The 27,374-nt window shown below is 38.3% G+C and overlaps 1 protein-coding gene and 1 pseudogene across 9 annotated transcripts in view; both read left to right on the top strand.

Moving 5' to 3' along the window:
- The window catches only part of COP1 (COP1 E3 ubiquitin ligase), a 276,120-nt gene that overhangs the window by 700 nt on the left and 248,046 nt on the right, over window positions 1-27,374 (top strand). The window lies entirely within an intron of this gene.
- LOC149750514 (small ribosomal subunit protein uS5 pseudogene) lies at window positions 2-11,142 on the top strand (annotated as a pseudogene).

The following is a 27,374-nucleotide window of genomic DNA, read 5'->3' on the forward strand; positions in this document are numbered from 1 at the left end:
ACAGCCTCCTCGCCCTCTCTGCGTTAGGAGTTTCTGCTCTTGGGGCTGCTGGGGTCCGGGGTGAGGGCGGTCTGTTGGGCGCTGTGGCGGTGTCTGCAGAGGCATTCGAGCGTTTGCAGCGGTTGGTGGGCTGAGGTGGGGGAATGTTGGAGTCCTGACAAAGGGTGGGAGTACTAAAGAGGTCAGTGCTGGTGGGGAGAAGTGAAGGGAGGTTAGGGAATAATAAATAGGGGGGGAGATGAAAGGCCAAATTAATGGCTGTGCATAAAAGGGGAAAGCTGGGCACGGAGGTTGGGCCTTGAATTTTCTGCCTCGCTGGTGAATTAGGTACCCTGTCAGTCCGGATTTCTCGTTGAGGTGAATTAAACTTGTAAAGGGAGAGGATTAAGCTTCCCGGGATGCTGAGGGAGGGAGTTGTGGGTCAGAATTTGCTTATTGAAGCATGGTAGATGATGCTCTAAACATGGGTATGGCTGTTTTAAGAAGTGGTATTTGATGTAAATATCCATCGTGTGTACGTGTAAATTATCTCCTCCTGCTTCAAAGGCTGGGTCACTTTTAAATCTGTTGTTGAGGTTCCTGTAGTCAAGAGAGTCTGTTCACAACAACTTCCACCTCTCAACTGAATGTCTTGAAAGAGGGGACCACGTTTATTAAGTATCATCCATGTGTCAGATGTGACTGCACTACACTTGTATTAACACATCAGCGTATACTGGAACTTCGGATTTGAGAAAAGCTAGGAATTAGATGTGTTGTCATCGTATCATCTTGAATGCTACGCAGTAGCATTGTCATCTTGAATGCTACGCAGTAGTCCTCAGTTATGACATTTGGCATAGAGGGATTATACATATTAAGTGAAAAATGGAGTTGATTGTCTTGCTTGAGAGTGTTTCCATTTTCGTTGGGTTTTGTGTTCAAAATCCAATTCAAATGGTAAGATTGCAAGAAAGGATTTGCTTTTAGCTGAGTGAGAACTGGTAGGATTTTGTGCTTTTCCTCTGGAGGAAATTGTTGATAGAATAGAATACTAGTGATGTAGAAAGTTGGCTTGCACTGTCACTATACGGGAAGTTGATTCACTTCAGGGTTGAAGATTGTCCGAGTTGTTGTCATTAAATATGGTAAGACTAGAAGTTGGGACTATAGGAAAGTTATTGATTAGACTTATAGTTTCTAGTTCTTGCAGTAAAAATACCTTTATTCATACTTTTGCTTTCGTCATAAATTATTCTGGATTCAGAATTGATTCATTTTTCACTGAAACTGGGCTATAATTGTAATTTGTAAATAATTTGAGCAGCTTATTGTTGGGTATAAGATGTGTTTGTGTTCATAGCCAGTAGAGAATCCCATAAGATAAAGTAGAAGCTAATGAAACAAAGTGAGGGTTTGCACAGTTTGTCTTTTTAGCCACCATTTGCATTTCACTTTTTAGTAGGTTAAAAGAAAACAAACATGCCAGCATCCATATAGGTACACTAAGATAGTGTAAAAGGTGTGAGAAAGAAGGAAATTAATCATTCATTCAACAGATATTTCTTTGGCACTCACTGCCTGCCAGGCACTGTATGCATCTCATTATACTTACTATAAGCCATTTTATAGGAAGTTGGAGAGGGATGGGAGAGTATAAGCAGCTGGCACTAATTTTTATTGTTTAGCGGTAAGATTATTAAAATTTTTATTAGTCTGTCAACTAATTTTTAAAAATTAAAATCCAGTCTCTTGAGTCTTAACCATGTTGTTTAGATTTTTCTGCTTCCTTTTTTTTTTTTTTTTTTTTTGTGGTACGCGGGCCTCTCACTGTCGTGGCCTCTCCCGTTGCGGAGCACAGGCTCCGGACGCGCAGACTCAGCGGCCATGGCTCACGGGCCCAGCCGCTCCGCGGCATGTGGGATCTTCCCGGACCGGGGCATGAACCTGCGTCTCCTGCATTGGCAGGCGGACTCTCAACCACTGCGCCACCAGGGAAGCCCCTTCTGCTTTCTTTTATATTCCAAGAGGAAGTGTCCAGTGAGAGTCATGAGTTAAAAATTCCGAATATTTCACTTTCTGAGAATTTCATAGTCCTCTGTTTCTTTTTCTGGTGAGGTTGAATATTCAGAAGAATTCATTAATGGAAATCAGTTTTTCTGATTCTCCAGCTAGATTTGATTTGGCCAAGCATTTGGGGTAGGAAGGTGAGGATTAGGCAAGGCCCAAGGAATCCTTTTCATTTCTAATTGGCTCTGGGTGGTTGGTCTTGTCTGCTTCAAGGTCAAACTGTGAACCAATCCAAATTATTCTAAGCTTTTACAGCTAAATGAGGCTTAAGTTTGAATAATGATAACAATTCCTTATTCATCATATTTTAAAGATATGTTTATACTTCATGTTTCATTTTATCCTAGAGCAATTCTGTGAAGTTATGTAGAACTTCCAACTTTATATAATACTAATATAATTGTATTCTCATTGAGGTACAGAGAAGTTAAGTAACTTGGTTTTAGATTGGGTAGCTCAAGGACAAAATTAAAACTCATATCTCTGAGTTCTCAATTTAGTGCTTTCTTTGTATGGAATTTTAAAATTTCATATCTATAAGTTGAAGTACATGTATTTAGCCTCGTGGTTCTTAAATGTGGTAGACTGAAGGGAAACAGCTGTTTCATAATCACAGGAGATAAATGTCTTTATCCTTAACTACTCTCTCCCCTTGCCTGTCTGCTTGCCCATATCCCAACAGGACAAAACTGAATTGGAGGCTGGAGTGGGCAGTGTAGTTTGCAGAAGCTCCCTTGTTAATAATGACATGTCCTCTTCCCCTCCTTGAGAATGGTTGATTTAAGGTCAAATGCCTAATTATCAATAATACATATTGGCCTCTCCTGACTCATATTTGAAAGTAAGTTTATATTTAATTGCAGAATTGAAGAACATTTTAGGGATTTATAGTTTTTACTTTAATATTTCTTTCAAACAAAGGATTGAAAGTATCGTCAAGTTGCAGATAATTCTAACAGTGTTTTATAGATGGAGAATCTGTAGTACAGTAGAGAGTAGTATATAGCTTGAAGTTGGATAAATCTCGGACATTCAAAGGAAGTCTTTGTTACTTTGATTTTTCAAATTTTTCTTACATGATTCATTTAAATTACGATTCGTTTAAATTCGTTTAAATTACGTTTAAATAGCCTATGTTTGAAAGACAATTTCTTTCTTTTATGTTATCACATTACTACGGCCTCTGCATTAGCTTTTCCAACCCCCTGAAATAACCTTTTCTGCCTCTTCAAGTCCCAGATACTCTCTGAGTTGTAGCAGAAATAAGTATTCTTAGGTAGATAGTAAGCCCCTTGTGGGAAGGTTACCTCTGCCTGATAAAATGTAGGTAGACTCTACATGAAGTCCATCTACCATTTAATAAATTCTCATGTCAGCTATTAAAAATGGACTATCCTGAAGGAGCTCACGATTTAACGTGAAGAAAGACTTTTAATCACATAATTATAGTATCACATCCTGGCATTATTGCTTCTCTTAGTACCATGGCAGATGCTAAATACTCTTCTGAATTCAGATGTTGTCTCACGGTCCTCAACATAGCACTGCAGGAAGCCACTACCTATTAATTACATTTAGCCCTAAAGATGAAATCTGTTGACCATTCTTGCTACTATAACTGTTTTCCAAACTATTAAAAAGTGAAATAAAATAGCAGGTATCATAGAACCTGTCATTATAAAGATAGTTTGATGAAACTTTTGGTTACATATTTATGTACAATGTATAAGTACTTACTGGGTATGAGACCTCAGTTTAGTTTAAGGATGGGCTTTTGGCTCAAAGCTCAGTTCGTATAGTTAATAATGGTGGTATCAGTATTTATATCCAGACGTTTTGGCTCAAAGTTCAAGTTCTTAACCACTATATTGCTTTGCCCTTCAGAGGCTGGAGATTTTGTTTAAAATCAGCTTTATTAAGATATAATTTGCATACCATAGCAGTCACCAGTTTTAAGTGTATAGTTCAATGAATTTGACAAATGAATACATCTATGTTACCACCGTAATCAAGATACAGAACATTTCCATCACACTAGAAAGTTCAGTGTGCTACACCTTAGCACTCTGTCTTCGAACCTCATCTCTGACACCTGGCAACTGGTCATCTGTTTTCTATCAATATAGTTTTGCCTTTTCTAGGATATTATATTAATGGAGTCATTCAGTATGTAGACTTTTGTGCCTGACTTATTTGGAGTAATGTTTTTGAGATTCAATAATGTTGAATGTCTCACTAATTTTCTTTTAATTGCTGAGTAGTATTCCATTACATGGATATAACGTGATTTCTTTATATGCTCATCAGTTAAAAGATATTTGAGTTTCTTTGTTTCTGAAGTTTTCAGTGATTGTAAAGAAAGCTGTTGTAAACATTCACATTCAGTTTTCTGTGTGGACCTGTCTTCACATCTCTTGGGTAAATACATAGGAGTGTATTGCTGGGTTGTATTGCCAAGTGTATATTTAGCATTATAAGAAACTGCAAAACTGTTTTCTAAAGTGACTATCATTTTGCATTTCAACCAGCAATGTATGAGTTTCAGTTCCACATTCTTGTCAACACTTGCTGTTTTCAGTCTTTCAAATTTCAGTCATTCTAGTAGGCGTGTGTAGTAGTATCTTATTGTCATAATTTGCATGTAAGTCCTAAATATTGTGATGTTTTCTCCCAGTCTGTTGTTTTCTTTTTAGTTTTCTGAGCAGTCTTCTGAAGTGCAAAAGTTTAAAATTTTAAGTCCAATTTATGGACTTTTTTCTTTTACAGTCTATGGCTTTTGTGTTCTATTGAAGAAATTGTTGTCTAAGTCTTCTTGGATATTCTAGAAGCTTTATAGCTTTTTTGTGGTTAGGTATATAATCATTTCATGTTAATTTTTATATACTGTGTGTGGTAAGGGTTGGAGATTTTTTCCCTCCACTGTAGATGTCCAGTTATTGTAGCACCCATTTGTTGAAAAGACCATCTTTGTTCATTGAATTTTCTTGGAACCTTTCTCAAAAATTAATTAATATGTATAAGTTTATTTCTGGAGTCTTTATTCTGTTCCATTGATCTATGTGTTTATCCTTATGCCAGTACCACACTGTCTGGATTTCTGTATCATTGTTGTAAATCTTGAAATCAGATAGTGTAGTTTTGTTCCTCTATTTCAAAGTTGATTTAGTTATTTAGGGTGTTTGCATTTCCACATAGATTTTAGCTTACCAATTTCTTAAAAAAAAGCATGCTAGGATTTTAATTTGAGTTACTTTGAATCTGTGACCCAATTTGGGAAGATTTGACATCTTAACAATATTGAATTTTTGAGCCATAAACATAGTATGTTTCTCCAGTTATTTAGGTCTTTAATTCCTCTTAGCAGAGTTTTATAGTTATCAGTTTTTGGTTCTTGCACATGTTTTGTTAAACTTACTCCTAAGTAGTTCATGTTTTTGATGCTGTTGTGTTATTTTAATTTCTAATTAAAAATTGCTAATTTGCTATTCAATTTCTAATTGTTGCTAATATAAAAATAAAATTTATTTTTGTGTATTGACCTTGTGTCCTGTGAATTGTTAAGTTCACTTACTACTTCTAATAGTTTTTTGGTAGAACCGATGTGATTTTCTGAGAAGACAATCATGTCATCTGAAAATCAATATAGTTTTACTTCTTTCTTTTCCAACTTTATGCCCTATTTACTGATTTTTTTAAAAGAGATATTTTGTATTTTTATTTATGGGTGATATTCGTCTATGGTTTTCTTATAATATACATATATTTACTTTATATATTTTGGTTTTGATATCAGGGTGTATTAGTTTGCTAGGGCTGCTATAACATAATTACAGACTGGGTAGCTTAAAAAATAGAAAGTTATTTTCTCAACAGTTTTAGAGGCTAGGTGTCCAAGATCAAGGTGTTGTCAGGTTTGGGTTCTTCTGAGGCTTCTCTCCTTGACTTGCTGATGGCCACCTCTTGTTGTGTCTTCACATGGTTGTCCCTGGGTCTGTGTGTTGTCTGTATCCTAATCTCTTATAAGGCCACCAGTCATATTGGGATTAGGTCCCACATATGACCTCATTTTACCGTAATTAGCTCTTTAAGGCCCAGTCTCCAAATACAGTCTTCTGAGGTACTGAGGGCTAGGATTTCAATGTATGGATTTGGGAGAGGATACAGTTCAGCTCATCTCTGTCTCCTGAAAGAGTTTGTGGATTGGTATGTTTCATTCTTAAGTGTCTGGTAGAATTCATCAGTGAAGCCATAGTTTTTGTGGCAAGGTTTTTATTTACTATTTCAGTTTCTTTAATTGATAAAGGGCTATTCAGGTTCTTTATTTCTTAAGTGAGCTTTGGTAATTTGCTAAGGGATTTCTCCGTTTCACCCAAGCTATTGAATTTGTTGGCATAAGTTCATAATACTTTTTTTGTTTATTGGAATTTTATTTTATTTATTTATCTTATACAGCAGGTTCTTATCAGTTATCTAGTTTATACATATTAGTGTATATATGTCAATCCCAATCTCCCAATTCATCCCACCCCCCCACCCCCCGCTTTCCCCCCTTGTCCATACATTTGTTCTCTACACCTCTGCTTCTGCCTTGCAAACCGGTTCATCTGTACCTTTTTTCTAGATTGCACATATATGCGTTAATATACAATATTTGATTTTCTCTTTCTGACTTAGGCTTTAATACTTCTTTATGTTTTAAATGTTTGTAAGATTTGGAGGGATGTCCCTTCTTTCATTCCTGATACTGGTAGTTTGTGTTTTCCCTTCTTTTTTCCTTGAACAGTTTAGCCAGAGGATTGTCAGGTTTTTTTTTTTTTTTTTTTTTGGCGGAACGCGGGCCTCTCACTGTTGTGGCTTCTCCCGTTGCGGAGCACAGGCTCCAGGCGCGCAGGCTCAGCGGCCATGGCTCACGGGCCCAGCCGCTCCGCGGCATGTGGGATTTTCCCGGGCCGGGGCACGAACCCGTGTCCCCTGCATCGGCAGACGGACTCCCAACCACTGCACCACCAGGGAAGCCCAGGATTGTCAGTTTTATTAATCTTTTCAAATAACTGGTTTTGGTATTATTGATTTTCTAAATGTCCATTTTCTATTTCCCTGATATTTGGCTTTATTTTTATTCTACTTTGAGTTTCATCATTTTCTGGCTTCTGACTACAGAATCTTAGATTATTTTGGCCTTTTCTAAGAAAAACATTTAATTTTATTAGTTTCCCTTTCTAATCCCTGCATTAATTTTCATTCAGTTTAATATACCTTTTGTCATTTCCACTGATTTTTTTTAAAACTTTTTTTGGTTATTTATTTATTTATTTATTAATGGCTGCGTTGGGTCTTCGTTGCTGCGTGCAAGCTTTCTCTTATTGTGGCGAAGGGGGGCTATTTTTCGTTGCAGTGCGCGGGCTTCTCATTGCAGTTGCTTCTCTTGTTGCGGTGCACGGGCTTCAGTAGTTGTGGCATGTGAGCTCAGTAGTTGTGGCTCGTGGGCTTTAGAGAGCAGGCTCAGTAGTTGTGGCACACGGGCTTAGTTGCCCCGTGGCATGTGGAGGCTTCCCGGACCAGGGTTCTAACCTGGGTCCCCTGCATTGGCTGGTGGATTCTTAACCACTGTGCCACCAGGGAAGTCCCCATTGTTTTTTCTTATTTGAAGAATGGGTTATTTAGAAATGTTTTAATTTCTAAATGAGAATTTTCTGGATATTCTGTTATTAAGTTCTAATATAATTCAGTTTCATTCAGAGAATATGAATTGTGTGAATTCAGCCCTTTTAAATTTATTGAGACTTGTTTCATGGTTCACTGTAAGCTTTATCTTGGTTAATGTTCCATATGCATTTAAAAAAATGAGTTTTCTGCAGTGTGTAGACTGGTATATTCTATAAATGTCAAGTTTGTTGATGTGTTAAACTCTGTATACTCCTACTGATTTTCTATATACTTGTTCGGTCAGTTACTGAAAGGGGTGTTAAAATCTTTAACCATTCCAAGTGTAATTGTGGGTTTTGCTATGTTTCCTTGCAATTCTGTCAATTTTGTTTCACGTATTTTGAAACTTTATTAGTAGGGCACATGCATTTAGAGTTGGTGGATTGATCCCTTTATTATTTTGAAATGTCCTTGCTTATTCCTGGTAGTATTTGTTCTGAAATCTATTTAGTCTGATAGCATAACCTCTCCAGCTTTCTTTAAGTGTTTACATGGCATGTTTTTTTGTCCTTCACTACTTCTTTATCTGTTTTAATTTTTAAAGTAGGTTTCCTGTAGATAGCATATGTTTGAGTCTTTCTTTTTTATTTATTATGACAATTTGCCTTTTAAGTGGCTTGGTTAGACTTTTTGCATTTTAACATAATTATGATGTGCTTGGTTTTATGTGTATGTCTTGCTTGCTCTTTGTTTTCTGTTTGTCCCCTCTATTCTTCTATTCCTTTTTTGTCTTTTTTCCTTCTTTTCCTGCCTTCTTTTGGATTAATTGGGTGTTTTTAAGATTTCTGTTTTGTTTCTACAGTTGACTTATTAGTGATAGCTGTGTGGGATGTGTGTGTGTTTTGGGGGGGAGTGTTTGCTCTACGGTTTATAGTACTCATTTTTAATTTTTTATATTCTAAAATCATGTTATGTCATTTCACATACACTGTAAGAATCTTGTAATAGTATGCTTCCATTCTGTAGGATCCATTCCAGTTACTCCCTCAATAGTTCTCTATTCCTTTTTTTAAAAAAATTTAGGTAAAATTCATACCTCATAAAATTCACCATTTTAACCACTTAAACTGTGCAATTCAGTACATTGACAGTGTTGTGAAGCCATCATCACTATCTACTCCCAGAATATTTTCATCACACCAAAAGGAAACCCTATACGCATTAAGCAGTCACTCTCCTTCTCGTCCCTTGGCAACCACTAATTTGGCTTCTGTCTCTATAGATTTGCGTGTTTTTTGGACATTTCATATAAATGGAATTATACAATATGTGGTCTTTTGTATCCGGTGCCTTTCATGGCCTATGTTGGGTGCTCTTCTGAATTAATGACTAAAATATAGCAGTTAAATCTTGTTGGAATTGGCTTGAAACAATATATTGGGTCAATTATATTTTGTTTAAGGAATTTGAAATTAAAAGAAACACTTGAATTGGCCTATATGAAAAAAAAATAAAGTTCTTGTTGTAGTGCTGGTGCTGGAAGGGCTATATAGTTGACCCTTGAGTAACGCAGAGGTTGGGGTGCCCACCTTCTGCCTAGTCGAAAATCCACTTTTAACTTACAGTCAGCCCTCCATATCCGCAGTCCCTCTGCATCTGTGCATTCAACCAACTGCAGATTGTGCAGTACTGTAGTACTCAGTATTGAAAAAAATCTGTGTGTAAGCCGACCCACGCAGTTCAAACCTGTGTCATTCAAGGGTCAGTTGTATATTGGAAGCTGATATCCTTGAGAAGCAGAAAAAGAAGCATTAGTCACATAAAGAGTAGAGCACTAGCTTCTTTGTAAAAACACCGAATGGCGGATGACGCTGGTGCTGCGGAGGGCCTGGAGGCCCCAGGGGCCCTGGAATGGGAGGCTGCAGAGGCTTCAGCAGCGGCCTCCGGGCCCAGGGTCGTGGTCGGGGCCGAGGCCAAGGAGCTTGCAGAGGCAAGGCTGAGGATAAGGAGTGGCTCCCTGTCACCAAGCTGAGCTGTCTGGTCAAGGACATGAAGATCAGGTCCCTGGAGGAGATCTGTCTCTTCTCTCTGCCCATCAAGGAATCCGAGATCATTGACTTTTTCTTGGGGGCATCCCTCAAGGACGAGGTTTTGAAGATTATGCCTGTGCAAAAGCAGACCTGTGCTGGCCAGCAGATCTGGTTCAAGGCATTTGTTGCCATTGGGGATTACAACGGACATGCTGGTTTGGGTGTCGAGTGCTCTAAGGAGGTAGCCATTGCTATCAGTGGGGCCATCATTCTGGCCAAGCTCTCCATCATCCCCGTGCGGCGAGGCTACTGGGGGAACAAGATCGGCAAGCCCCATACCGTCCCTTGCAAGGTGACTGGCTGCTGTGGCTCAGCGCTGGTGTGCCTCATCCCTGCCCCCAGGGCCACTGGCATCGTCTCAGCCCCTGTGCCCAAGAAGCTAGTGATGATGGTTAGAATTGATGACTACTACGCCTCTGCCGGGGCTGCACCGCCACCCTGGGCAACTTCACCAAGGCCACTTTTGATGCCATTTCCAAGACCTACAGTTATCTCACTCCTGATTTCTGGAAAGATGGTGTTCACCAAGTCTTTGTATCAGGAATTCACTGACCATCTTGTAAAGACTCACACCAGAGTTTTCGGGCAGAGGACCCAGGCTCCAGCTGTAGCCACCACATCGTTTTCTATGAGAAAAATAAAGTGAATGAAGCCAGTTTAAAAAAAAAAGTGGAGCACTAGTGAAGATGTGTATTCCATATAAGTGCACTGAAGTCCCTAGATCCACCTTGAATCTAAGACTAGGTCCTGTGAGCCCTGGTCATGGTGTTTGCTATGAGATCATTCTAATTTTTCCACTTATAGCTACACAAGCCTAATTAAAATTATTCGCCAACTCTAAGCCTTTAGAACTGATGCTCTGTTTGAGTAGAGGAACGTTGCGAGTGTGTGAGTAGAATAAGATCCAGGAAGAGATTGAGAGTGTATTGCAGTCATTTCACACTGGGAGGAATCAGTAGTGACACTCTTTGGCCATATTTGGTTTCCTGATCCAGTCTACTTTTTTTTGGGGGGGTTGGGGGGGACGGAACACCAGAGATTGCTTCCCCTGCTTATCTTTTTTTTTTTTTTTTTTGCGGTACGCGGGCCTCTCACTGTTGTGGCCTCTCCCCTTGCGGAGCACAGGCTCCGGACGCGCAGGCTCAGCGGCCGTGGCTCACGGGCCTAGCCACTCCGCGGCATGTGGGGTCCTCCCGGACCGGGGCACGAACCCATGTCCCCTGCATCGGCAGGCGGACTCTCAACCACTGCGCCACCAGGGAAGCCCTTCCCCTGCTTATCTTTTCATGCCTATCACTTGTATTGATCATGGTGTCCTTTTTTTCCTATACTATGTGGTCTCGTTTTTTTTTTTTTTTTAAGAAAACTCTGCCCCTGAAGCTAGCACACAGCTATTTTGAATACACTCCCCCCTCTTTTTTTTTTTTTTAAAGATTTCATTGTTAAATTAGAGTCTAAGAAGTTTGCCTTCTATTCCTTTTCTTCCTTACCTTTCCTGTCCTTATTCATAGAATCCTGTGACATAAACCAAAGTTAAATACAGGTCTTAGTGGAGATAGGAAAAAAATCTCATTGCAAAATACCAAATAAACTTAATTTTTATTAAAAGAGACTTTTAAGATTTTTAGGGCTTTTTATCATATCAAATGAAACTAGGAAGGAGTGAGATGAATGGACAGAGGCTGGAACTTAACTGCTGCCTGTGAAGATTGGTGCTGGGGATTTAGTGTTACCAGTGTAGGTGTTAAAAAATGATTTGAGGTTTATTATTTTCCTTTTCATTTATTTCCTTGTCTTTCAGTTCTGAATCCACCTGGGGCCAGTTGAGAATGGAGGATGGCTTGGGGATGGTCACAAAGCAGCTGGTTTAAGGGGAAGGAGGCAGCTAGAGAAATGTCAAGTTTTGGACATTTTGAGAGGAAAGAAGAAACATTTCTGTGGCTACTGACTTTTGCTGCATGTCTTTCACTCTTGAAAGGATGTATATAAATTTCAGCATATTCAAAGTAGTTGTTTCCAAGGTTTTCTATATGTTGATAGTGATTTGAAATTTCATGGTCACAGTGATGCATGTAAGTATTTGTTTCCTTTATCTTCTGAGATCATAGCATGAGGCAAAGGGCACTGGACTTGGCATTAAAAGCCCTGAGATGTAACTTCCGGCAAATATATGTTTGACTTAGAGTATGTTTTTTCATTTATAAATTGAGATGTAATGATATTCCATTATAGGATTGTGAGGTTTAGATTATATAATACATGTATAAAGACATTGTAAATTATAAAATCACGGAAAGGAATCAGGTGGTGTTTGCCAGGATTTCACATTTGGTACCAAATATGAAAGTGGTTCTTTGGTCCTGTTAGGTAAGATGTAACCACTCCCTATTTTCCTAAATAACTCTAAATTGTACGTGGCTCTGATTATCTTGATGTTATGTTTTTTAGTACTTAACCTTTGAAAGATTGAATGCTTGGTTACTTAGAACCAGTACTACCGTGAGACAGTTGACACATTTTGTGGAACTGTAATGGAGTTAGTGTCAGTACCAAAATATATATGGATTGAGCAATGTCATTATTGTACCATTTATTATTACTATACCATTTGGTAAGTTTGGATACTGCTTTTGAAGCAGGTAATACATTAAAAAGTTAGGCAGAGTATAAATAAGGCACTGATTAAAAGTTTAACTTGAGAGTCAAACTGATTGCCATAAGACCCTTGCTTAACTGAGATGATGTGCCTTATAAATAGAAAATAGTAGAATTAAATAATTTTCTGTATCTATATCTGTTCTGCATTGTTGGTTTTTAAATGCAGTTAAATGACACACATAACCTTTTGGCAAGCTTAAGGTTGTGCACTATAATATCTACGTTTAGTTTTGGCAGTTGGTATGAAAATGTCTTCTTCACAAGATTGAACTGAAGATCATTATTTTAATAAAACAGTGACAAGATGAAAAGTTCAAATAATCACTACTAATAATGGTTTGAATAGTACTAGTTTCACTTTGTGGTCTGTCTAAAGTTCTGTGGTAAGGTTGCAAAATCAGATGCCTAAAATGGCCATCTAATTTTCTCTTAAATCAGTATCCATTATGCTTATTTGCTCTTATGTCTTTCTTTTTCTTTATTTCTAAGTTTTTCTGAGTTCTTTCACCTCTTTTCAAATAAGCTTTTCTTCCTAATACTTGGTTTCTGAGGTTATCTAATTGAGAATTTTCTTTATCTTTCAATGCTTTTGTCATTTTCTTTATTTTTTTTAGTACATCTTAAAATATTAGATTTTAATTTCCATTTATCTTGTTTTCCTGTTGTGCTTTCGTTGTTTCTAGGGATGGTATTATGCTCCATATTCAACTGTGAACTCTTTGTGCTGCTTATGTTTTAGAGTGATTAAACATAAAATATGTTTCATGCTTATATTCATTGTTACCATTTTTAGAGCTCTTTATTTATTTCTTTGTGTATATTTGCTGTCCCACTTTGTATTCCTTCTTCCCGTAGAACTTACATCAATATATCATGCGGTGAAGGTCTGTGTACAATGAATTCTCTAAGTTATTTGTATTTGAAAATTACTTGTTTTGTCTTCATATTCAAACATTTTTTTTTTGCTGGGTATAAAATTCCAAGTTTAAAGTTTTTTTCATGCAGTATTTTGAAGATGTCACTCCATTGTCTTTGGCGATATATATACAGTGTTTTTTAGTATCAGGTATACAGCAAAGTGATTCAGTTGTACATATATATATATATCCTCTTTCAGATTCTTTTCCATTATAGGTTATTGCAAGATATGGAATACAGTTCCCTGTGCTATACAGTAGGTCCTTGTTGTTTACCTATTTTATGTATAGTAGTTTGTACCTGCTTGTTTCAAACTCCTAATTTATCCTGCCCCCTCCCCGCCCCACTATCCCCTTTGGCAATCATAAGTTTGTTTCTATGTCTGAGTCTGTTTCTGCTTTGTACATAAGTTTATTTGTATCATTTTTTTAGATTCCATGTGTAAGTGATATCATATAATATTTGTCTTTGTCTGACTTCACTTAATATGATAATCTCTGGGTCCATCCATGTTGCTGCAAATGGCATTATTTCATTTTTTATGGCTGAGTAATATTCCATTGCATATATATACCACATCTTCTTTATCCATTCATCTGTTGATGGACATTTGGGTTGTTTCCATGTCTTGGCTATTGTAAATAGTGCTGCTATGAACATTGGGGTGCATGTTTCTTTTCAAATTAGAGTTTTCTCTGGATATATGCCCACAAGTGGAATTGCAAAATCATATGGTAACTCTATTTTTAGTTTTTAAGGAATTTCCAGACTGTTTACCATAGTGGATGCACCAATTTACATTCCCAACAGTGTAGGAGGGTTCCTTTTTCTCCACACCCTCTCCAGCATTTATTATTTGTGGACTGTTTAATGATGGCTGTTCTGACTGGTGTGATACCTCATTGTAGTTGTGATTTGCCTTTCTAGTAATTAGTGGTATTGAGCATCTTTACATGTGTCTGTTGGCCATCTGTATGTCTTCTTTGGAGAAATGTCTGTTTAGGACTTCTGCCCATTTTTTGATTGGGTCTTCTTTTTTTTTTTTTGATATTGAGTTGCATGAGCTTTCTGTATATTTTGGAAATTAATCCCTTATTGGTAGCATCGTTTGCAAATATTTTCTCCCAGTCTGTAGGTTGTCCTTTTGCTTTGTTTATGGGTTTCTTTGCTGTGCGAAAGCATATAAGTTTGACTAGGTCCCATTTGTTTGTTTTTGTTTTTATTTCCATTTCTCTCGGAGAGGGATCCAAAAAAATATTGCTACGATTTATGTCAAAGAGTGTTCTGCCTGTGTTTTCCTCTAAGAATTTTGTAGTATTTGGTCTTATATTTAGGTCTTTAATCCATTTTGAGTTTATTTTTGTGTATGGTGTTAGAGAATGTTCTAATTTCATTCTTTCACTTGTACAGGTTTCCCAGCACCACACTACAGCCGTTTAACAATTGTCACTGGGCAGGCAGTGCCTCTAATACTGGTTATGCTAGAGGTGATGTTTTTGGTAAACAGGCGGGGTTTGTGTTTGCCGAGTTCCTTTTACTTTTTTTAATCTTTCCTTAATGCAAGCCTGTGTTGGGTTAACAGTGTTTTTAATAAATAATTTAGTGTTGGGTTATATTTATTAGCTGTTAATTATCAGTGTACTATCAGTTACTGATGTAAGCTTGTGCGAGGAGAAGAATTTCTTGTTACTCATGTTAACAGTATTGCTTCTATAGTTATATAGATTAGTCTAATAGTCAGGCTAGGAGGTGATTTGCTTATTGTTGGAATTAAAACATTGTTTTATTGTTGAGCTTGAACACTTTTTCAATTGGTGGCTACTTTTAGGCCAACTATGGTTTATGTTTATTTTACTCTCTAGTTAAGGTTGTATGCATTTCTAAAAAGCTGTACCTTTTTAGACTAACGATTAAATATACGTTGAGATTTGATGTGGTTTTTAGTATTATTTAGCATTGAACTGAAATTCTTTTCTTGGACAACCAGCTATCACCAGGCTCGTTAGGCTTTTCACCTCTACTTATAAGTCTTCTCACTATTTTGCCATATAAATGAGTTCATTCTAGTTACTGCTCGTAAGTAGCTCATCTGGTTTCGGGTAGTTTAGCTTAAGGTCTCTTTGCTAAGTTGTTACTAGTTAAGTCATTATGCAAAAGGTACAAGGGGTAAGCTTGCTTTTTTTTACTTTTAGTGTTTCTTTCATCTTTCCTTTATGGTACTTTCTCTATAGGTACTTTCTCCATTGGTGGTTGAATTTCTATCTCCTATACTTTAGATGTATAATGAATGTTTTATTTGATTGGTTTATGGTAGTAGCGGTGGGGGGGGTGTGGGCTAGATTTAGTTCAAGATATACACGGGTTGTGGAATCTTCTAGGTGTAAACTAGATGCTTTGTTTAAGCTACATCTTGTTTTATCCAAGCACACTTTCCAGTATGCTTACCTTGTTACGACTTGTCTCCTCTCGTATAGTTGCTTAGCATGGGTTAGTAAGCTGGGGGTTTGCTGTGGTACTTGAGGAGGGTGACAGGCGGTGACAGGTACTCTGCTCTTAATTTACTACTAAATCCTCCTTTGGTTTTTAGATTTCATAAAAACTTTCGTGTGAGTATGAGGGGTGTTCTTAGTATAGAAAATGTAGCCCATTTCTTCCCATCCCATAGGTTACACCTTGACCTAACGTTTTTATGTAGGGTAGTTATACTTACTTTCGTTTCCTTTTAGGGTTTGCTGAAGATGGCGGTATATAGACTGAAGTAGCAAGGGTTGGTGAGGTTGATCGGGGTTTATCGGTTACAGAACAGGCTTCTCTAGAGGGATATGAAGCACTGCCAAGTCCTTTGAATTTTAGGCCGTTGCTAGTAGTACTCTGGCGAATAGTCTTGTTCTGTGACTATTTATGTTTACGACTAAGCATAGTGGGGTATCTAATCCCAGTTGGGGTCTTAGCTGTCGTGTAGTCAGATTGTATTAAAGTCACTTTCGTGGTTTAGCTTAGTTTTAATTATGGCTTTTTACAGCTTAATTAAGATTTGACTTTATTCTGTGTGATTCCTTAACACTCTTTACGCCGGGTCTCTATTAATTTGGGTCAGTTGTATGACTGCGGTGGCTGGCACGAAGTTTACCAACCCTAGTTATCCTGATGTAGTCAAACTTTCGTTCATTGCTTAATTTTTATCACTGCTGTGTCCCGTGAGGGTGTGGCTAAGCAAGGTGTTGTGAGCTGCTAGTGTAGCGTGCTTGATACCCGCTCCTTTTGATCTTTGTGATTTGGAGGGCATTCTCACTGGAATGTGGATGCTTCCATGTGTAAGTCTGTTAAGAATTAATAGAAAGGCTGGGACCAAACCTTTATGTTGATGGGGCTGGCGAGCCCATCTAGGCATTTTCAGTGTCTTGCTTTATGAAAAATTTAAGCTACATTAACCTATGGGTTGTGAAAAATGTTCATATAATTTCATTATGGGGCTTGTGTCAGATTTAGTATTGATTTATAAATAAAATGGTTTGTAGATCTAGAGAGGAGCCTGTCTAGGGGTGTGGTGAATATCTAAGCAGATGGTTAGTTTTGTATGGGATAAGGGGGGTTTGATCCACTACGAGATACAGTTTCTTGAGCCCGGGGGGAATAGTGGAGTACTATGTCCTGTAACCATTAATTTAATTGCACATGTTGGTTGTGCTAGTCAAATAACAAATACATACAAGTCCAGCTACAATTTGCTTGACTGTGACGAGACCTTTTAAGGTCATAGCTGAGTCTGTGCAAATCCCCCCCCCAAAATAAAAAATACCAAATGTATGAAATCTCAGTTATGTGTGAGCATGGGCTGATTAGTCATTAACCCATCGAGATGTCTTATTTAAGGGGAACAGGTGGGCGATTTTAAGTTAAAATGGTCCTGAAGTAAGAACCAGATGTCTTATAAAGATCACCGTTAGCTACCCCCACGGTTTATGGGCCCCGTGCGAGAAGAGGGATCCCTGCCGAGCGGGTTGCTGGTTTCACGCGGCATGCTGATTAAGCTCGTGATCTAATGGAGGGGCCATAATGTTAGTTGACTTAAACTGATTTAAGGACATGTCCTATGTACGACCAATAATTTATACGTAATATGTAAAATTAATGCAATTCAATACGAGCTTCAACTGCTCGTGGGGAAAATAATTGAATGCACAGTTATACATAGCATGTACATATATACATTTACAGGAAGACGCTATTATTGACATGTGGGAGTACATGTGTGTATGATTTATATGACAAAAGTATTATAAAATATTTTCAATACTGACATACCACTGTAGCCTTGTGGTTATTCTACAATAAGCCTTTTTCAGGGAATAGTTTATGTAGAATTTCAGCTTTGGGTGCTGGCGTTGAGGTGTTAATGCTTCTTCCTTGAGTTTTAGAGAGGTGTGGTTTTCTCCTTTTCCGGTTTACAAAGTCGGGGTATTTTGCTACACTACAGAGACTCTTCATTTTAGGAGTTTATTCTCAATAAGACTAGTTACTAGGATTAGGAGAAAATATAAGATGGATGCTAATTGGCCTACAATTATGTATGGGTGTTCTGCGGGTTGGCCTCCAATTCATGTTAGGGTCAGGAGATTTGCGACTAGTACTCAGAATAAAAGTTGGCTGAAGGGTCGGAATATTATGCTTCGTTGTTTGGTTGTGTGGAGTATTGGGATGAATATTAGGATAAGGATTGAGAGTAGTAGGGCTAAAACTCCTCCTAGTTTGTTGGGAATTGATCGTAGGATTGCGTATGCAAATAGGAAGTACCATTCTGGTCTAATGTGTGGTGGGGTGTTGAGTGGCTTTGCTGGGGTGTAGTTGTCGGCGTCTCCTAGTAGGTCAGGTGCGAATAAAGTTAATGTAAGTAGGGTTAAGATTAGTAGTAAGGCGCCCAGGATGTCTTTGATTGTGTAGTAGGGGTGAAATGGGATTTTGTCTGTGTTGGATGGAATTCCTGTGGGGTTGTTAGATCCTGTTTCGTGGAGCAATAGTAGGTGGACGGCTGCTAGTGCTAGGATGATAAAAGGGAGAATGAAGTGGAAGGCAAAGAAGCGTGTTAGTGTTGCTTTGTCTAGGGAAAAGCCACCTCAGATTCACTCAACTAGAGTGGTACCGATGTGGGGGATTGCTGATAGAAGGTTGGTAATGACGGTTGCGCCTCAAAATGATATTTGTCCTCAGGGTAGGACATAGCCTATGAATGCAGTAGCTATAACTGTGAATAGTAGGATTACTCCAATGTTTCATGTTTCTTGGAAGGCGTGGGAGCCATAGTATAGGCCACGTCCTACGTGGGTGTAAAGGCAAATGAAGACTATGGAAGCTCTGTTTGCATGTAGATATCGAATAATTCAGCCGTAATTAACATCTCGGCAAATATGTGTGACAGATGAGAAGGCAGTTGTCGTGTCTGGTGTGTAGTGTGTTGCTAGGAATAGGCCTGTTAGGATTTGTATGATTAGGCAGAGGCCAAGTAGGGAGCCAAAGTTCCATCACGAAGAGATGTTTGATGGAGTAGGAAGGTCGATAAATGTGTTATTGAGAAATTTTATTAGTGGGTGTGTTTTTCGAATGTTGGTCATTAGCGTTCTTGTAGTTGAATGACAGCGATGATTTTTCATGTCATTGGTCATGTTGAAGTCCATGTGAGAATAATGATGACATTGTTTTTATTATAAGCATTATTTTTGTAATTAGTTTTGTGGGGGTTTCTTCAAAGCCTTTGCCTATTTATGGGGGTTTAGGGTTGATTGTGGGTGGTGGTGTTAGGTGTGGGATTGTTTTAAACTTTGGTGGTTCATTTTTAGGTTTAATAGTATTTTTGGTTTATCTGGAGGGAATATTGGTTCTGTTTGGTTACACGACAGCTATGGCTACTGAGCAGTACCCTGAGGTTTGGGTTTCTAACAAAGTTGTGTTAGGGGCATTTCTTTTAGGATTAGTGGTAGAGTTTTTTAGGTTATGGTTATTTAGGTTATTTAGGTTATGGATGACAGAGCCGGAACATAAGAATAATATAGAATAATATAGCTCTGAAGAAGGCGTGTGTGCAAATATGTAAGAATGCTAAGTAAGGTTGGTTGAGACCAGTTGTTACTATTATTAAGCCTAGTTGGCTGGAGGTGGAAAAAGCAATAATTTTTTTGATATTGTTTTGGGTGAGAGCGCAAATGGCTATGAATAAGGTGGTGAGGACGCCTAGAGAAAGAGTTATTGTTTGAATGAGTTAGTTATTTTCTGTCAGGGGGTAGAAACGGATAAGTAGGAAAATTCCTGTTACAACTATTGTGATTGAGTGGAGTAGGGCTGAAACTGGGATGGGGCCTTCTACTGCTGAAGGGATCAGGGGTGAAGTACGAATTGGGCTGATTTTCCAGCTGCGGCTAGTACAGTTATTGAAGAGACTGTCTTTTCTCCATTGTATACTCTTGCCTCCGTTGTTGTGGATTAAATGATCATAAGTGCATGGGTTGATTTCTGAGCTTTCTACCCTATTCCATTGATCTATATGTCTGTTTTAGTGCCAGTACCATACTGTTTTGATTACAGTAGCTTTGTAACATAGTCTGAAGCCAGGGAGCATGATTCCTCCAACTCTGTTCTTTTTTCTCAAGATTGTTTTGGCTATTTGGGGTCTTTTGTGTTTCCATACAAATTTAAATTTTTTGTGTGAAAAATGCCATTGGTAATTTGATAGGGGTTGCATTGAATCTGTAGATTGCCTTGAGTAGTAAGGTCATTTTAACAATAGTCTCAACCTTGGAGAAGTGACCCTCCGTAGGAGACGTCTTACTCCTCCCAGCAGTGCACTCCCCTCTCATCACCCAAGGGCCAGGTGCCCGACGGTCCCAGGGTAGAATCTGGCCTGCCTTTGCAGACTAGGTCTGCAGGCTGTGGGACTGTCATTTTCTTGCTTCTGGTGTCTGCCTTCTGGTGATTGAGGCTGGCCTAGAGGCTTGTGACACTTCCTGGTGGGAGGGGCCGATGCCTGCCTCCTGGTGGGTAGAACTGGGGCCCTCTGGTGGTTAAGGCTGTGTCTAGGGGCATGTCTGGAGGGAGCTGTGTGCTTAGGAAATCTTTAGGTAGCTTGTCTGCTGATGGGTGGGGCTGTGTGCCCACCCAGTTTGTTGTTTGACCTGAGGCATCCCAGCCTTGGAGCCTATAGGTGTTAGGTGGGACCAGGTCTTGGTGCCAAAATGTCAGCCTCCGGGAGAGAGCTCCCTTGCCCTTGGTCCCAGTGGGTGTGAGGTTTTGTTTGTGCCCTTTAATAGTGAAGTCTCTATTTCCCCCAATCCTGTGGAGCTCCTGTAATCAAGCCTCACTGGCCTTCAAAGCCAAATGCTCTGGGGGCTCTTCTTCCTGGTGCTGGACCCCTGAGCTGCAGGACCCGACTTGGGGCTCAGAACTTTCCCTCCTGTGGGAGAACCTCTGTAATACAATTATTCTCCAGTTTGTCGGTCACCCACCCGGGAGGTATGGGATTTGATTATATCACGAATCTGCCTCTCCTACTGGTCTTTTTGGGGTTCCCTTTTTATGTCGTTAATTGTAGAAATTTTTTCTGGTACGTTTCAGTCTTTTTCAAAGATGGTTGTTCTGCATATTGTGATTTTGGTGTGCTCATGAGAGGAGGTGAGCTCAAGGTCTTTCTATTCTACCATCCTGGCCACTCTCCCCAACCCAGTTTTTTTAAATGGGCAAAAGAGTTGAAATAGATACTTCCTTTATGGAGTATTGCAGCAACCAATTCCCCTCTTTGCAGATGATCCATCACCTCTAGAAGTTGGATAATGACTATTACTGGTTTAATATGAAAGGGTGTAACTCAGGAACAGCCACGTGGAAGAGATGCATAGGACCAAGTATTGGGAAAGAGTGCAGAGCATCCACGCTATCACCAAGTATGCCGCTCTCCCCGAATCTACAGGTGTTAACCAATCTGGAAGCTCTCTGAACTCTCTTGGCTAGTATAGTTTCTGATGAGAGGTCTGCTGTATTCTTATCTTTGTTCCTTTATATGTGATGTGTCTTTTTTCTATGACTGCCTTCAAGATTTTCTCTTCATTTTTGCCTTTATCAGTTTAAATGCATTGTATGTGTCAGGGTGTTTGTTTTTTAAAATTCTGCTTGGACAGCAAAGGAAACCATAAACAAGACCAAAAGACAATCCTCAGAATGGGAGAAAATATTTGCAAATGAAGCAACTGACAGAGGATTAATCTCCAAAATTTACAAGCAGCTCATGCAGCTCAATAACCAAAAAACAAACAACCCAATCCAAAAATGGGCAGAAGACCTAAATAGACACTTCTCCGAAGAAGATATACAGACTGCCAACAAACACATGAAAGAATGCTCAGCATCACTAATCATTAGAGAAATGCAAATCAAAACTGCAATGAGATATCATCTCACACTGGTCAGAATGGCCATCATCAAAAAATCTAGAAACAATAAATGCTGGAGAGGGTGTGGAGAAAAGGGAACCCTTCTGAACTGTTGGTGGGGATATAAATTGATACAGCCACTATGGAGAACAGTATGGAGGTTCCTTAAAAAACTACAAATAGAACTACCATACAACCCAGCAATCCCACTACTGGACATATACCCTGAGCAAACCATAATTCAAAAAGAGTCATGTACCAATATGTTCATTGCAGCTCTGTTTACAATAGCCAGGGCATGGAAGCAGCCTAAGTGTCCATCAACAGATGAATGGATAAAGAAGATGTGGCACATATATACAATGAAATATTACTCAGCCATAAAAAGAAACAAAATTGAGTTATTTGTAATGAGGTGGATGGACCTAGAGTCTGTCATACAGAGTGACGTAAGTCAGAAAGAGAAAAACAAATACTGTATGCTAACACATATATATGGAATCTAAGAAAGAAAAAAAAAGTCATGAAGAACCTAGGGGTAAGATGGGAATAAAGACACAGACCTACTAGAGAATGGACTTGAGGATATTGCGAAGGGGAAGGGTAAGCTGTGACAAAGTGAGAGAGTGGCATGGACATATATACACTACCAAATGTAAAATAGATAGCTAGTGGGAAGCAGCCGCATAGCACAGGGAGATCAGCTTGGTGGTTTGTGACCATCTGGAGGGGTGGTATAGGGGAGGGTGGGAGTGAGGGAGACGCAAGAGGGAAGAGATATGGGAACATATGTATATGTATAACTGATTCACTTTGTTATAAAGCAGAAATTAACACACCATTGTAAAGCAATTATACTCCAATAAAGATGTTAAAAAGAAAAACAGTTCTGCTTGGTGTTTTCTGAACTTCTTGGATATGTGGTAAAATGTCTTTTTTTGTTGTTGTTACTTAAAAAAATTTCAGCCACTGTCTCTTCATGTATTTTGATTCATTTGATATTGACCCACAGCCCATAGATGCTCTGTTTTCTTTTTTTCCCTTTGTGTTTTAATTTGGATACATCTTCTGATTCACTGCTTCTTTTCTTAACTTGTATTTCATGTATTAATGAACCCATGGAAATGATCCTTTGTCTCTGATGTTGTGATCTTGTGGAGTTTTAACTTGGGCATGTGTGACTAGTATTCAACAATGAACTTGATGAGAACACTATGTAGATTTTTTAGGATTTTCTTCTTGTAGCTCGTCCGTCTCTGGTGTTCTGCCCTGTAAATTCTTTCCCCTTTATCCTTCCTGAACTCAGCAAGATTGTGGTGCTCTGCTTGTGTGCTCCCTCCTTGGGCCTGTGGAACTTTGTGTGAAGGCAAAAAGCTGAATCTATGATAGTGTTCACTTCATTTGTTCCCCTTCCCTCAGAGATCTCAGTACTGTGTTGCTTAGTGTCCAGTGTCTAAAAGCAGTTGCTTCATTTATCTTATCCCTCTCCCCCATTTTCTAAGTGTGTCTAGTAGGAGGGTAAGTTCGCGTCAGTTAAATTTTGACCTGAAGTGCTAATCATGAGCTAATCATGTTCACATTGTTCATTCACCACCCAAGCCTTCTCTTTTGCTTTGTTTTACTTTGTCATATTTCTTTGATTCTAATTTTTGCTTCATTTACTTTGACATATTTGAAAATTGGGTTATATGTTATAGATGATGGAATTAAGAAAAATTTTTCTTGGCTAGGTGGCAGTTGGAGGTAGCTGTTATTTCATACAGATGTGTCAACAGAGAAAATGCCTGCCTCAAAATATGAATATATATTTCAGCAGATTGGAGGAAAGTCTCTCAGACAATTGTGAATTACTGTTTTATTCCCTGTGAACTAAATGTTTGAATGTGGGAGAGAGAGGTGGAGGAGATTTTGGAATTTGGTGAATTAGAAGTGTTTAGCAACATTCCTAAAGCTGGAGTCAAATGTTGGTGAGCTGACTGAATGTAAACTTGGCTTACAATCCCAAGAACAGTAGCTTTTAATTAGTTCTATTATGGATTCTCTCAGTAAAGGATACTTTACCAAAGTAATAGACAATATTATGTGGAAAAATCTGCACATCAGTGACTTAGTCAAAAAGTGATTCGGAAAAGCTAGACCCTGAAGAATGAGAATTAGTTGGAAAACCTAATTATTATTATTATTTTTTAAATTTCATTTTTATTTATTTATTTGGTTGGTTGCGTTGGATCTTCATTGCTGTGCTTGGGCTTTCTCTAGTTGCATTGAGTGGGGGCTACTCTTCGTTGTGGGGTGGGGGCTTCTCATTGCGGTGGCTTCTCTTGTTGCAGAGCATGGGCTCTAGGTGCGTGGGCTTCAGTAGTTGTGGCACGTGGGCTCAGTAGTTATGGCTCACGGGCTCTAGAGCGCAGGCTCAGTAGTTGTGGCCCATGGGCTTAGTTGCTCTGAGGCATGTGGGATCTTCCTAGACAAGGGATTGAACCCGTGTCCCTGCATTGGCAGGCAGGTTCTTAACCACTGCGACACCAGGGAAGTCCCTGAAAACCTAATTATATATAAGTGTATGTGTGTGTGTGTTTTTTCCACAAGAGTGGTGTATGATAAAACTTGTTTAAGTCTAAAAGAACTTTTTAGAAAAGGGTAAAATTCCTAACTGATAAGAAAGTATTATCATAGTTTAATTAGCAGAGTTGTTTCTTTTTTAGTTGCATATGATGGTACAGCTTATTATTGATGTCATTTTTAGATTCTGTTGAATAAGGTATTGTATTCCTCCCCTTACTTCATTTCTTATTCTCCTGACCTCTTCTCTTGGTTTTCTATTCTATTGTAATTTATATATGTTTTTGAATGTGTATATACCTGTGAAATATATTTTTTTATATTTTAATTTTATGTAAATTGTATTGTGTCACAGATCTTATTTTAATTTCTATTTTCATTTGACAAAATATCCAGCAATGGTGCTCCATGTACCTTTGGTTCATTCCTTTTGACTGTTGCATGATGTTTTGTAGTATATATCTAGGTACATTTTATTTCTCCATCCTAGTAATTTTGAGCATTAAGGCTGCCTCTAATTCCCTACTGTAACAAGAAGTATCCAGTTTGTTGCAAGTATCCTCATAGGTATTCCCTGTTGACAGATGTGGATGTTTCTCTCTTAGCTGTACACACACATGCACAGACACACATATATATACATAAATGGAAACACAGCTATACGTATATATTTACATATATGTACACACATGCTACACATATACTCCAGGATGTGTGTATATTTATATCTGTACCTATTTACAAATAATCTCAAGAGTGGGATTGCTGGGTCATAAGTATATGAATATGCAATGTAAGTTGCTAGTTAGAGTAACTCTTCATGAAGATTCTTGTTTCTCCATATCCTCCCTAACATACTTGATATTCTAATTTTTTAATAACTTAATGGGGATAAAGTGTTATTTTATTATTTTAATTCGCATTTTTTGATTACTAGTGAGTTGGAACATCTTTCCATGTACTTGAAAGGCAGTGTGTTTTCCCCTGCTGTGAATTAGGAATTGGCATTCTTTCCCATTTTTTCTATTGGATTTTCTGTCTTATATGTTGATTTACAAGAATCGCTTGTGTTATGGTGCTACAAGAGACATGAATGGTCACAGCAGGGGCTTTAATCCATTTGTGATTTCTTCCCCCTTTTTGATGCTGCCACTTTGTCAGATGTCCATAAAACGTTTTGAGGGGTGTCCATAAACATTTTGGGGGGTCTCTATAAAGTTCTGGGGGTTGTATAAAATTTCAGGTGTCTGTATAATGTTTGGCCTGGCTGCCAATTCATATACTTGCTATGCTTGTACTTATGCTTAGGTCTTCTGGCTCATCGTCCTTCAATGCTATTGATAGGCAGAGTAGAAGGGGTTCTAAATTGTTTGTTTACAGTTTTTCCCAGAACCTACTCTGGCTATGTTCTTGCTATTCAAAATTGGGAAGAGCTGGGAGTTGGGAATTCCCTGGCGGTCCAGTGGTTAGGACTCACGCTTCCAACTGCAGGGGTCATGGGTTCAGTCCCCGGTTGGGGAACTAAGATCCCACCTGCCGCACAGCATGGCCAAGAAAAATAACAAAAACAAAAAACAAAATTGGGAAGAGTTAGTTGTGTTTTGTTAGGATCTCCTCTGTATTTCTACATTTCCTGCATATTTCACCCCTTTCTTGGGAAGGGGAGTGATCAGTTAGTCCTTTTCTTCCTTTATTCTATTGTAGGTATTACTTCAAAAAAATTTTTGTTTTTGAAGTACAGTGTCTATTGAATGTGTACCATAAAGTCAAAAAATTGTAACTCAGATCACTGTAAGTCAGAGACCATCTGTTCAAGCTTTTTGCCCAGTTTTTAAATTGGGTTGTTTATTTTTCTGTTGTTGAGTTGTATGAGTTCTTCATATATTCTGGGTGTAAGTCCCCTCTTGGATATGTGATATGCAAATTTTCTCTCCAATTATGTGGGTTGTCTTTTGAGTTTTTTGACAACATCCTTTGATGCACAAAAGTTTTAAATTTTGAATAAGTCCAATTTATCTATTTTTTCTTCTGTTGCTCATGTGTTTGGGGTCATATCTAAGAAACCATTGCCAAGCCCAATGTCATGAAGATTTATTGTGCCTTTTTCTAATAGGAAAATTCTTTCAGGTTTTTAGCTTGGGTGGATTTTACTCTTCCCACATTTGTATCATTGCTACAGATTTTTCCATTTTTTTTTCTTTTTGTGTATTCTGCCATTTATTTAATATTGTATACCAGGAATTGTACTAAGTACTTAATAGATATTTTGTTAATCAGTACAGTGATTCTATGATGTAAATATCATCCCAGTTATACCAAAGAGGAAACAGGGTTAGAGAGATTAAACTACTTGCCAAAGTCAGAAAGCTGTAGGTAGCATAGCTAGGATTAATTTCAGTTGAATTCCATTTTTATTGGCAGTCTTGACCTTTAATATGGTTGAAAAGCTAGCTTTTGGTGAAAAGAATGGAGACTTTCTTCTCTTTAATTCACATGGTATTCAGAAGCCATTCCTTAAAAACTGCTTATTGAAACTGATCTCATAGTAATTTTTAGGTACTGAATGCAATTTTTACTATTAGTGGAACATATTATATGACAAGTTATATCATGTCCTGCTCTTTGTTTTTTTTTTAAATAAACTAATGGGTGATAGAGCTCTATGTGAAATAAACCTATTGTCAATTCTTTTTGTTTTCAGGCCAAAATTTTTGATTCATTTTTCCCTCATACCCAACATCTAATCCATAGGAAACCAAAGCTCTACCTTCAAATTATATTTAGATTCTGACTAACCCTATTGCTATGCTACCCACTTAGTTTAATCTAGCACCCAAATTCTTATAATAGCTCCTGTTTCTACAATTGCTTTCCTTAAGTCTTTTTTCAACATATAGGGTAGAGTGATCAAGTTCATCAGTGTCAAATCATATCACTCCTGTGTTCCAAATCCTTCAGTGAATTCCTGTTTTATTCACTTTAAAAGCCAAAGTCCTTAACTTGATTTAAGGAAGTTCTTTGATGTGACCCCTTGTTA

The sequence above is a fragment of the Delphinapterus leucas genome, chromosome 1, assembly GCF_059928025.1.
Source record: "Delphinapterus leucas isolate spDelLeu-1000000601 "Yukka" chromosome 1, BTC_Dleu_Yukka2, whole genome shotgun sequence".
NCBI classification, from domain to species: domain Eukaryota; kingdom Metazoa; phylum Chordata; class Mammalia; order Artiodactyla; family Monodontidae; genus Delphinapterus; species Delphinapterus leucas.